This window comes from Musa acuminata, chromosome BXJ1-8, assembly GCF_036884655.1.
Source record: "Musa acuminata AAA Group cultivar baxijiao chromosome BXJ1-8, Cavendish_Baxijiao_AAA, whole genome shotgun sequence".
Lineage (NCBI taxonomy): Eukaryota > Viridiplantae > Streptophyta > Magnoliopsida > Zingiberales > Musaceae > Musa > Musa acuminata.
In genome coordinates this window covers 8303094-8313668 of record NC_088334.1, presented here as the reverse complement: position 1 = coordinate 8313668, position 10575 = coordinate 8303094, and the positions used below count along the sequence as shown (strand labels likewise).

Genomic DNA, 10575 nt, shown 5'->3' with positions numbered 1-10575 from the left:
GTTGAATCTTGTACTCGTCAGTATTCTCAAGACATTCAGCATATGAGCAGTGCATGGGGAGAGACACTAAACAAGCAGTTTGCAGATAGATAAGGTCAAAGTACGGAAGGGGAGGATGCGCTGAGACACCACTTGGCTAAAGAAAAGGTAATCTATATGCAATCATTCTAACCATAGTTATTAGAATATCATTAGACCGAAAAGGCTGAGAACCGAACCGGTGACCGATTGAATTTATGATTCCCTTGTTGGATCAATCATAATATGTTAAGAAACAGGAATGAACCTTATGGCAACCTACCTGACCAATTGCTATTAATTGTAGTCCACTCTCGATCTCAATCACGATTATTGAATGGGACCAAGGTGGAGTTTGTATTCTGGTCTGAGAAACTGGAATCCGGTTCAGCAATTGAATGCACGTCGTGAGATGGAGCCAAGAAGAGCCGAATTGATGTTTCTTCTTTATCAAAGGACAAAAAAAGTTCATGATGGCTATTTATTTGTATGATTGGAACTTTCGTGCAATCACCTGAGAAATAGTAAAGGATATCTCAACTCGAACTTTTTGATTAGTGGCCAGAACAAGTTCCATGAAAGTATTGATCTCACGACTTGAGTGGTACAAAATTTGAGGCAATGGGTGGGATTCCCACTCAGTGATTGTTAGGCACATTTCTATGTTTCATATTGGGATTCCATAGCTTGTGCATCCAACACTAAGGTCATTTTGTTTTAATGGTAGTGGTGTTCCATAGCTTATGCATCCAACACTCTCTTATGGCCTCATGTTTGCGCTTCTCCCCACTCCACCAGTGTTGTTTCATGGTTCCATTGATGAGGCTCCTACACAAAGGACAGGTTTGTGGTGCTGCTGCATGCAAACATCAGTTTCGCAGTCTCAAGTCTTGAGGTGAATCAGCAGATATCTTAGTAGAAGCATTGGCATCCACAACTCCTCAGTTTGGTCTGCAGCTGCACATTAAAAGAGCTGCCAAATTATGTGGCCTAAAGCAGCTTGACAAATGCTTCAGCTGCATGCAGATGACGGAAGTGCTGTTTAGGTAAACAATGTTAGCCATTGATAAGTCGTGGAAGCTCGGCCAACTCAGCTACCACGTAACTTTTGATTCAAAAAGATATATCTTAAAAAAGATATAGTTATAATCTCTAACTCTGATGCATTCTGACTTGAGTTTGAGAGAAGATCGATCCCATCGAGTCTAACGCTAATGTCCCATTTATCTTGTGGGCTTACTAGTATAATATTTATAGTATTTATATATAAGTTGTACACATCTATATATGTTTTTCTTTTTCTTGATAACATTATATATATATATATATATATATATATATATATATATATATATATATATATATATATATATATATTCTGATATGTGAAAATGGGCTGGGCCGATCTTTAATAGGCCTAGCCCATCAAATTCTATGCAAACACGACCATTGTATTATTATTACCACTGCTACTCTATTACTGGAATTAATAGGAAGTAAATATCAAATTCTAGTAGTTTTCAAAGTTGCCAACGCCATATATATATATATATATATATATACCCACATCGATGACTAATTACAGGTTGCTTATCTTTGCTCGGACTAATTACAATTTATCCTTTATAGTCAAACCTTTTTATCATCATGATCTCTAGATGATGAAATATACAACACGTGAAAACACATATATGAATGATACAAAAATAATGGACAAAAGATAATTTCAATGATAATGACGAATAATGACGTCATCGATGACTATTGTGGTGGTGATCGTCGAGAACAATATGGTGGTTAATCTTGCTGATGTTGATCTAAACATCAATGACAAGGAGGAAGATGAAACAAAATAATGAGGCATCTATATTTGTGTTAGTGCCGGAGGAGGAAGGAGGTGAGGTATCTGCATCGATGTTGCACTACTTTGCCTCCTCTTCCTCTTCCTCTTCTTCTTCCAGCAATGCGGTGGTCAACGAGAACAAAAAGGAGACAAAGCAATGCGATGCCAACATAGAGGAGGTAGTGCAATGCTACATCGATAGTATATGAGAACAAAGAGGAGATAATACGACGCCAACGTAGAGGAAGCGATGCAACGCCCCATTGAACAATCTAATGGTCTACGAGAATAAAGAGGAGGTAGAGCAATGCGACATCGATGTAGATGTCTCACTTGCCTCCTCTTCCTCCTCTTGTGCTACACCACTTTATCTCACCTATCTCCTCTTCCTCCTCTCTTCTTCTCGTCGGTGACGTAGATGCCTCGTTAGTCTCATCTTCCTTCTTCAATGTTGATGCAAATTTAAAACGGCATCGGAGGAGAAAGAAGAGGCAAAGCAGTGCGACGTTCTTATATGCCTCACCGTTTCATCTCCTTTTCATCTTTATCGTCGATATTTGAATATCGACTTTGGCAAGACTGATCATTATATTATTCTTGTTAACCGTCATCGTCACAGTCACCCACGATGTAATGATACATCACCAATATTAAAATTATCTTTTTGTCTATTATTTTTATATTATATATATATATATATTATATTTTTTATCAGTTACATAACTATTAACTATAAAAATTTTAATATAAATTTTTTAAAATAGTAACAAGGATGCTAAGGAGTTCTAGTAATTAGCTCGTCTTTGCTCCCACGAAATCGACCGGCGAACGAAATCCAAATAATTTTCCTGGATCCCTTCCTCTCGGAACCCTAATCTTCGCTAGGACGATCGATCGATGGGAGGGCACGGAGGTCTCAACATATTGCCGCAGAAGCGGTGGAACGTGTACAACTACGAGAACCGCGAGAAGGTCCGCCGGGACGAGGAGGCCGCTGCCCGCGAGGAGCAGCTCCAGCGCGAGGAGTCCCGCCGCCGAGTTCCGCCTCGAGCGCCTCCGCCGTGCCCGCGGTCTTCACTACCAGCAACCCCCCCGCCTTCGATGACGACTCTCGCCACTTTAACCTCTTCGACGGACTCTCCGATTTCTCCTCCCTTGGCGGCACCCAGGACGAAGGGATCCCCCGTGATGGCAAGATATTTAGGAAGGAGGAGGCTGAAGACGGTGGATCCAAGAGCTCTAAGAAGCCGCGGAGAGAGGACAATCCGGCGTCGGTGGCGCCCGAGGACGAGAAGTATAAGCTGGGATATGGACTGGTAGGGAAGGGGGTGAAGGCGCCGTGGTACCTCTCACGACCGTCGGCCATGTCAGAGGCTGTTGACGAGGAAGTTGGAAGATTCATGGTTGCAAGTGGATCGGGGAAGAAGAATGCGGGGAAAAAGACAATAGAGGAACTGAGGGAGGAGAGGATGAGGCGGGAGAAGAAAGAAAAGGAGAGGGAGCGTGCACTTCTTGAGGAAGAATGGTGCTGATCGATGGTTTTCAAGGTAAGACATGCATGAAAGATTGTTCTTCAAGACAAGTCACAAAGGTTTGGTTTCTTTGAATCTGGTTAATATATTGTCTAATGTATGCTGACTTTACTTTAGCCATGGTAATCGAATCAAAGCTTTGACAGCCCGAAATCATAATCTTGTATTGTTCTGTCGATAGTGAATGTTAATTTGCTGCTAGGGATTATCTATAATTTTGTAGGTGCTCTTATTTTCTTTTGCACATACTTATAGAATGAAATCTCAGTAGTTGATATCTGAAAGGCGCTTGAATGTGGACTCTATGCTATGATGCATATACTCTTCCTAAGCTACCAAAGTTCCTAAAAGTTTGTTAGTTTTGCATAAAAAGAGAAGTTTCTTCTGTAGATGTTTATCCTTGGATTCTTTGATGCAGTACCACTGCCCCCTAGAGTGTATTTAGTCTAGGCGATTGGAAAAGGAATTAAAAAACCACAGGAATTAGGACACTTTGAAGTCGAAAGACCACAGGAATATATCATTGGGAAAATTGGAAAGGAGCGAAGATGTCGAGGAGTTTCGCTAAGGGTCATGTTACTTTGAAAATTTTTCTACTTGAATTTATGGGCAGGTTTTTTCTGTAGGAACTAGTGTCAATGAGAAGTCTTCCCTAGGACAATCTTGACTCAGTTTGTTTTAGCTTAAATTGCAAATGCGAATATAGGGGATATTGACAGTGATGTTTGGAGCTCAGGATTTTTTTAAAGTAATTTAGAGCTATGAATTTGTGGAACACACAATAGATACATGGCATTGTTGGTGCAAGTGCTCGACAGGCTCTATAAAGTGAACATGACATGCGTGTATCCATTCATCCATTCTCATCGATGAATGCATAACATGTGCTATAGAATTGTATACTGAGTTCATAGCATTATATATTTATCTTTTTTGTGGCTTCAAAAGATAGAAGGGAATATTCATACTGATATTAACATTGTTAAGTATCAAAGGACATAACACTGCAAAATCAGCTAAGGGTTTTAATCATTTAGAGACGAAGATGTAATTCTGAGCTTCATGAGTATTATGTATTGTCCTTCTCCAGTGTTGCAACCTTTTAAAGGCCATGTAGCAAAAGAAAACGGGAAAAGTCTTGCTCGTTGGTATATGAATGAGGTTCTTGAGGAAGTTTAAAATCATGGTGCCTTCTGCAAAATAAATTTTATAGATAAACGAACAGGTGCAGCATGTGGTTGTTCAGAATCTAGTTTAGGATTAAGAAAAGGATACTTCCAGTTAGCATGGGAAGACTGTAACCGAGGCTGGAGAAAGACATACATGCATGACACACTATGGCCTGCGTAGGGAATGCCGTTTGCTGTAGTGGCTTATCATTATTAATTTTGCAATCAACAAAATTACCTAGTTGGGTCAAACTTGTGGGTTTGGTTTAGAGTTCCTGCCAATTGCAAGCCGTAATGCTGGTTTTGGCTGCTTTGTGTTTGAGTGAATTGAATATGGTTTCCAGAACTTTTAGCCAAAACCAAAATTAGCAGACTAAAAAGGGATTTCTATTAGATATTTGCCTTGTCATTCATCCTTTTCATATATTCCATGATTAACTTTTAAATATCTTCTAAAATTTAGTTAAATCAACATTCTAATACCTGTTGATATCATCAGACACCAAAAATTTGTTTGACTTTTGAATTTGGTAGATCATTGAAAATTTTAATAGCATGAAAACCCTCCAGAACATTTACCCAAAACTAGTAACCCACCTCAAAATATTATGTGTATTTTACTTTATCATACATGTATGGAAAAGGAGAATATGAAATTGTATACACATTTTTGAAACTTTGATTCCTGCAATAGCATATTTGCCAATGTAGTAGTACTCTACCTGAGATAGTATGCTAGAGCAATTTCAGGGATAGCCTTTGAAATAGGGGAAATATCAGAAATACACCTAAAAAAGCTATAAATATCATGGATAACCTTCAAAGAGGTTAGAAACTTCTATGGACAAATCTTGCCGAACTAAGTTCTGATGCAAGTAACGATTTCTTCAGCCTGACAAGCCAAACAACAATTAAATGCGTTGGTCAACTTTATTGTTCCTTTACTGCTGCCATGGTATATATTTCTATTTCCTTTGGTTTCTAACATACGTTTGGATGGTTATTGCACTTTAGGAAAATTGTCGCCATTCATATGTTCTATATGGCAATCAATATTCCTTAAACACTTTGTTTTTTCTTTTTATTGCAATTTGCAGGAAGAGTTCTAAGTACGAAGGCTGTCCATGTTAGTGACTTCTATGATTTTATGGTTCTGCTACCGTTCCAGAGATATCATAAGCCTGATATCTCTTTTGACGTTGAGAAGAGAAAACACTTCATGAAGTTGCACATCCATTTAGCCATGTTTCTGCTGCTAAAGTACAGCAGTAGGCAAGTTAAAAGAATGCTTGATTCTCTGTGGTTGTCTGCTTTAAGTCGTCAGCTTGCTCATTGACTTTTCATTTTCACATCCACTTTTTCAGATCATTCGAAGCAAACAATTTGAAGTCGGAGTTGGTTGTCTTGCAGTTGATGGTGGGCTGTTTTTCAGGTACAGTTCTGTAACGAAGAAAAAAGAAGGATATATGATCAATGTTTGATTTTTTTTTCTTTTATTTTATCATCCAAAATATGTTTTCCCCTCAGATTATTTGAACAAAGTTCCGACAACATTTAATCATTATTCTTTTCCCAAATGCCCTGATGGATTTTGGATGATATGATATCTATATAGTCATTGTTGCATTCTCGTATTGCATTTATTGATTGAGACTGCAATACTATACTCTCACGACTTAGTATGGTACTTGTGATATTCGAGGTTAACCTTTCCGTAATCTTATGTAAACACGCAAGTGAATTGTGATTGTCATTTTATTGAAACTTACAATCGAATCATATAAGTAAACATTCAAGTACTTTATAATCTGTAAAATTTAAAAATGGATTTTGTAAGATTTCAAAAGTCAACATGATAATCCGATGGTCCAACCTGAGATACTATTGAAGTCCCATCATCCATGGAAATTCGGACTATGATCTTTCGTTGGTAGCTTTTATTAGCACATTGTAGGGCCTTTGTATTTTTTTTTTTACGATTACTTCTCTAAAATCCTCTTTTGTTTTCATGGTCCTATAGTCGTTCGTCTCATGTCAAAACGTTTCGACTCTAATTTTACTGTTGCAAGTTGGATGATAAGAATTTCGATTATAATCTTTCCTTTCTAGCTGTCACTAATATATCGTAGGCCTTTGTATTTTTTTATTATGCTTGTTTCTCTGAAAATTTTTCTTGCAAGTTGAGTCGAGTTTTCTCGTCTTGATACCTCCATCAATGAAAATACCCCCAAGCATGAGGATAAATTGATTCTTTGAGAACGAGATACTGTTCTCCCCTTTCTCTTTTCTGTTTAGCATCTTCTTTCTTCACTCCTAATCTCTTCATTACATTGCACAGCACGACAATTGCTTTATACTGGAACAAGTTAAGTTCATCAGATGCCAATTTAGCCATTTGAGGTTTCAAAGAAGAGGAATATCTTCTGATGTATGTCTCATATACTTCATTAAGATAAAGAATGTCTTGAGTTTGTTAATTGTATACCATTTCCTAATTGGGAAAAACCAAAACCATACCTGAAATGCAGTTGAAACCTTTGAAATAGCTGGTATAGATTTATGTATAAAAATCTATACATAGATTTTTATACATAAATTGAAAGGTTTATAGAGTAAGACAATGAATTTTAACTATGTATAGAATATAATAAACAAAAAAAAAAGATGAAGAGGAACGGAAAGACTTAGGAAGTAGAAGATCATAACATGAGTGATTTAGCGGATTGGAATTCCTATGTATGAGTGGCAGATTTGAATTCCTATGTATTCACTCATGTGGTATTTTATCATACCATTTATGTTTACTGAATCACATAAAATTTTAGCTAACTTCATATATATGTATTTCATATGTATGAATGGAAATGAGGCAGAGGAATGAAAGAGTATTTTGATCGCAAATTTAAATTTACAAAGGGACAAATGAAAATAAATTGATATTAGCATACTCATAAAAAATTTGGATCAAGTACACGTGCGTTGGAGCTCCCCTCCACTCTTTAAGGAATGAGTCTTTCTCTATTAGAATGAGAAAATTAAGGAATGCAATGGTCCCATTTTTGGCTTGACAAGTGTTCATATCCTTCGTCTCCATTCAAGGTAAGTGTTCATATACTTTCTCTCCGTATTTTATCTTCCAAGTAGTTTCTCTTCGTGCGAATTGTTATTATGCATTTTTATTTGCATTGAGATTGTTATGGTCCTTGCCACTACTGTTACATGAGTGCTCTCCAATGAGTTTGATGTTCTCCTCATCAATCTATGTGTGTCTTTGTCTCCAGGGGTGCTTTTGATCACTCCTCGACTTAAACTTGTAACGTATTAATTGATGCATCATCTTATCCTTGCATTTTTTTATCGCTTATTCGATTCCAATCTCCTCTGAGTTTTATAGATTATTCATCTTGAGATATATTCTTGAAATGTGATTTGTTATACATGAATCATTGATAGAAAATTTGAAATTGATTCACTCACGATTTGTCCCATTGGAGCATATCCTCTTCGTATACTTTTTTTGAAACTTTTTCATCACCAAGGTATATCTTTGAAATGTGTGATTTGTTATACATGATTCGTATACTTTTTCATTACCAATGCACTTGTTAGATCATGACACTTTGTCGATACAATTCTCGACTATGCTCATAAGACCTAGTAACGTGCTAAACCCACTATACAATTTAGAGTCTATTATATATTACCTCTTTCTATCTTACAGAAGAGAGTTTTTTTACTTTCTGGTATTGAATTTCGATCACATTGGGATAACCACGAACATCCAAAGTTTGTATATAAGTTAAATGTATGATTATCGAATTCTTCGAGCTAACAATTTCTCTCACTTTTATAAGTCTTTACACAAACTCTTTCAATTGACAATCAACAGGATACCTATGCAATCACATCTACAACCAAACATGCTTATAGTAAATACTATCAAATTAGGTTGATGACTTGAAATTGTAGCTCAAACTTAATTATCTCAATCTTTATGCTTACATATGTTCTTCTTATCTCACTGTTCTTATAGTATCTTTGGTTTGTTGTTTTTTTGAATGTTAATCTTGGATGTCTGCTCCTCTGAGTGACTTCATTCTCCATATTTTTATACCGATTTCCTCCAAATTATCAAGTGTTTAGACTATTTTCCATGCAACCTTATTAGATCCCAACATTGTATGTCCAAGTATTTGTTTGCCATTTTGTTAACATATCATAAATTTTATTGGTTTGACCTAAGTCACATGACGCTCTTACTAAATCTATCAACAAAAGATTAACCTTCTTATAACCCCATAGAGTCCTCGTAGGATCTTTTTAAGGAAAAGAAACAAGTTAATTAACATATGAATGCACAAGTAAACTACCATCTTCACTCCATCAAAATGTATGCAAGTAAATATTGAGATCCCACAAGAGTAATATATTATATAGTTTTTGTGCACAGAGGGTTGATTATAGATTATCCCATATAGTTACACCCCCTTAACATCTCTCCCGATCCTTAGATTTAAAATATTTATATTAAAATCTCTATAGTTATAAAAATAAAATATTTAATCTCATTTACCCTGTGGCCATCGACTTTACTGATGAAAAATACAACACATGTAGGAATGATGTGAAAATGATGGAAAAATAATAATTTTAATGTCCAAACTATATTTCTTTTATTATGTCCTAATTAAAACTACTTAGTCGATTGTTATGATGATGACGGACAGTGATGCTATTGGAGATCGTGGGTGGCTATTATGGTGGTGGTCAACTTTGTCAAGGTCGATTGGAACATCAACGATCAAGGCGGGGGCAACATCTATGGTAATGACAGAGATTTGATGATGATAGTGGTAGATCTTGGGGATGTGAGAAGGAAGAGGAAGAAGAGTGGTGGTGGGAGGTGAGGCAAAGGGAGAGAAAGAAGAGGATGAGAATGATAGTATCATGAGGAGGGTGAGCAATGACGATGCTATCTCTGACTTCTATAATTTCTTACAAGGGGAGGAGGAAGAGGAGGGAGAGCGATGATGGGAGGTGAAGCAAAGGGAGAGAAGACAGCCTCTCTCTTTCCACTTCCTCCTCCCTCTGTAAGAGGAGGGAGAGGGAGAGCAGCGACGACACTATCTCCAGCTTCTGTGACTTCTTGCGAGGGGAGGAGGGAGAGCGATAGTCATTGCTATTCGACCATTGTTGCAGCAATCACTCCACCCTCGATGGCTTGATGGAGGGGTCGAGGCCAATCAAAGGCATCCTTGTCTACAACAACATGGCCTTCCCTTTCCTCCCTTTAGATCCTAAGTATACCCAACCAGGTCTCATTCTATTGTCCTCGATGGTCCTCCTACCTATACATGCCATCTTCCTTGTCTTCGCCATCGTTCTCTTCCTCGAGCTTCTCTTCCAATTTGGACATGATGCCATCATCCTTGCTTAACCTAGTTGGTGGCATCTTAGCATACACCCAAAACACTACGGATAGGGTTCAATGGGTTTTCACTAAATGTATTAATCAAGAACCATTACCAACACCACTAGCTCTTCCAACATCCACACCACCACCACCACCACTATAGTAAGCACTATGGCACCAAACCCTTTGATTCCTTGTATAACTTGATGCGATCGAGGTTTTTACCAAAGCTCCTAGGGAAGCGAAGCATACATGTGCCCCGAATGCAATGGACTAGCACCCTTTATGACGAGGAGGAAGAGGACAAGGATCAGTGTCATGGGAGATAGCGTTGGTGCAACCATCATTATCGTGACACTATCGTACCGGAAGGAGGAAAAGGAGGGAGAGTGGCTATCTCCTCGCCGTTTGCCTCACCTCCTGTTGTCGCTCTCCCTTCTCTTTCTCATCGATCCGTAAGAAGCCATAGAAGCCGAAAATAACGTCATCGTCGTTCACCCTTCTCTTCCTCCTCTCTCGTGTCATGAGAATGATGACCACACCAATGCTATCTCCTGCAACACTATCTCTTCCTCCTCTCCTACTTATCTCACAAACTAT

At 37.8% G+C, this 10575-nt stretch overlaps 1 pseudogene across 1 annotated transcript; it reads left to right on the top strand.

Moving 5' to 3' along the window:
- The first annotated feature begins 2657 nt into the window (after positions 1 to 2657).
- On the top strand, positions 2658 to 6161 carry LOC103994249 (uncharacterized; annotated as a pseudogene). The gene is made up of 3 exons (XR_010475865.1): positions 2658 to 3408; positions 5660 to 5834; positions 5927 to 6161. The product of XR_010475865.1 is annotated as an uncharacterized LOC103994249 (transcript).
- The last annotated feature ends 4414 nt before the right edge of the window (positions 6162 to 10575 follow it).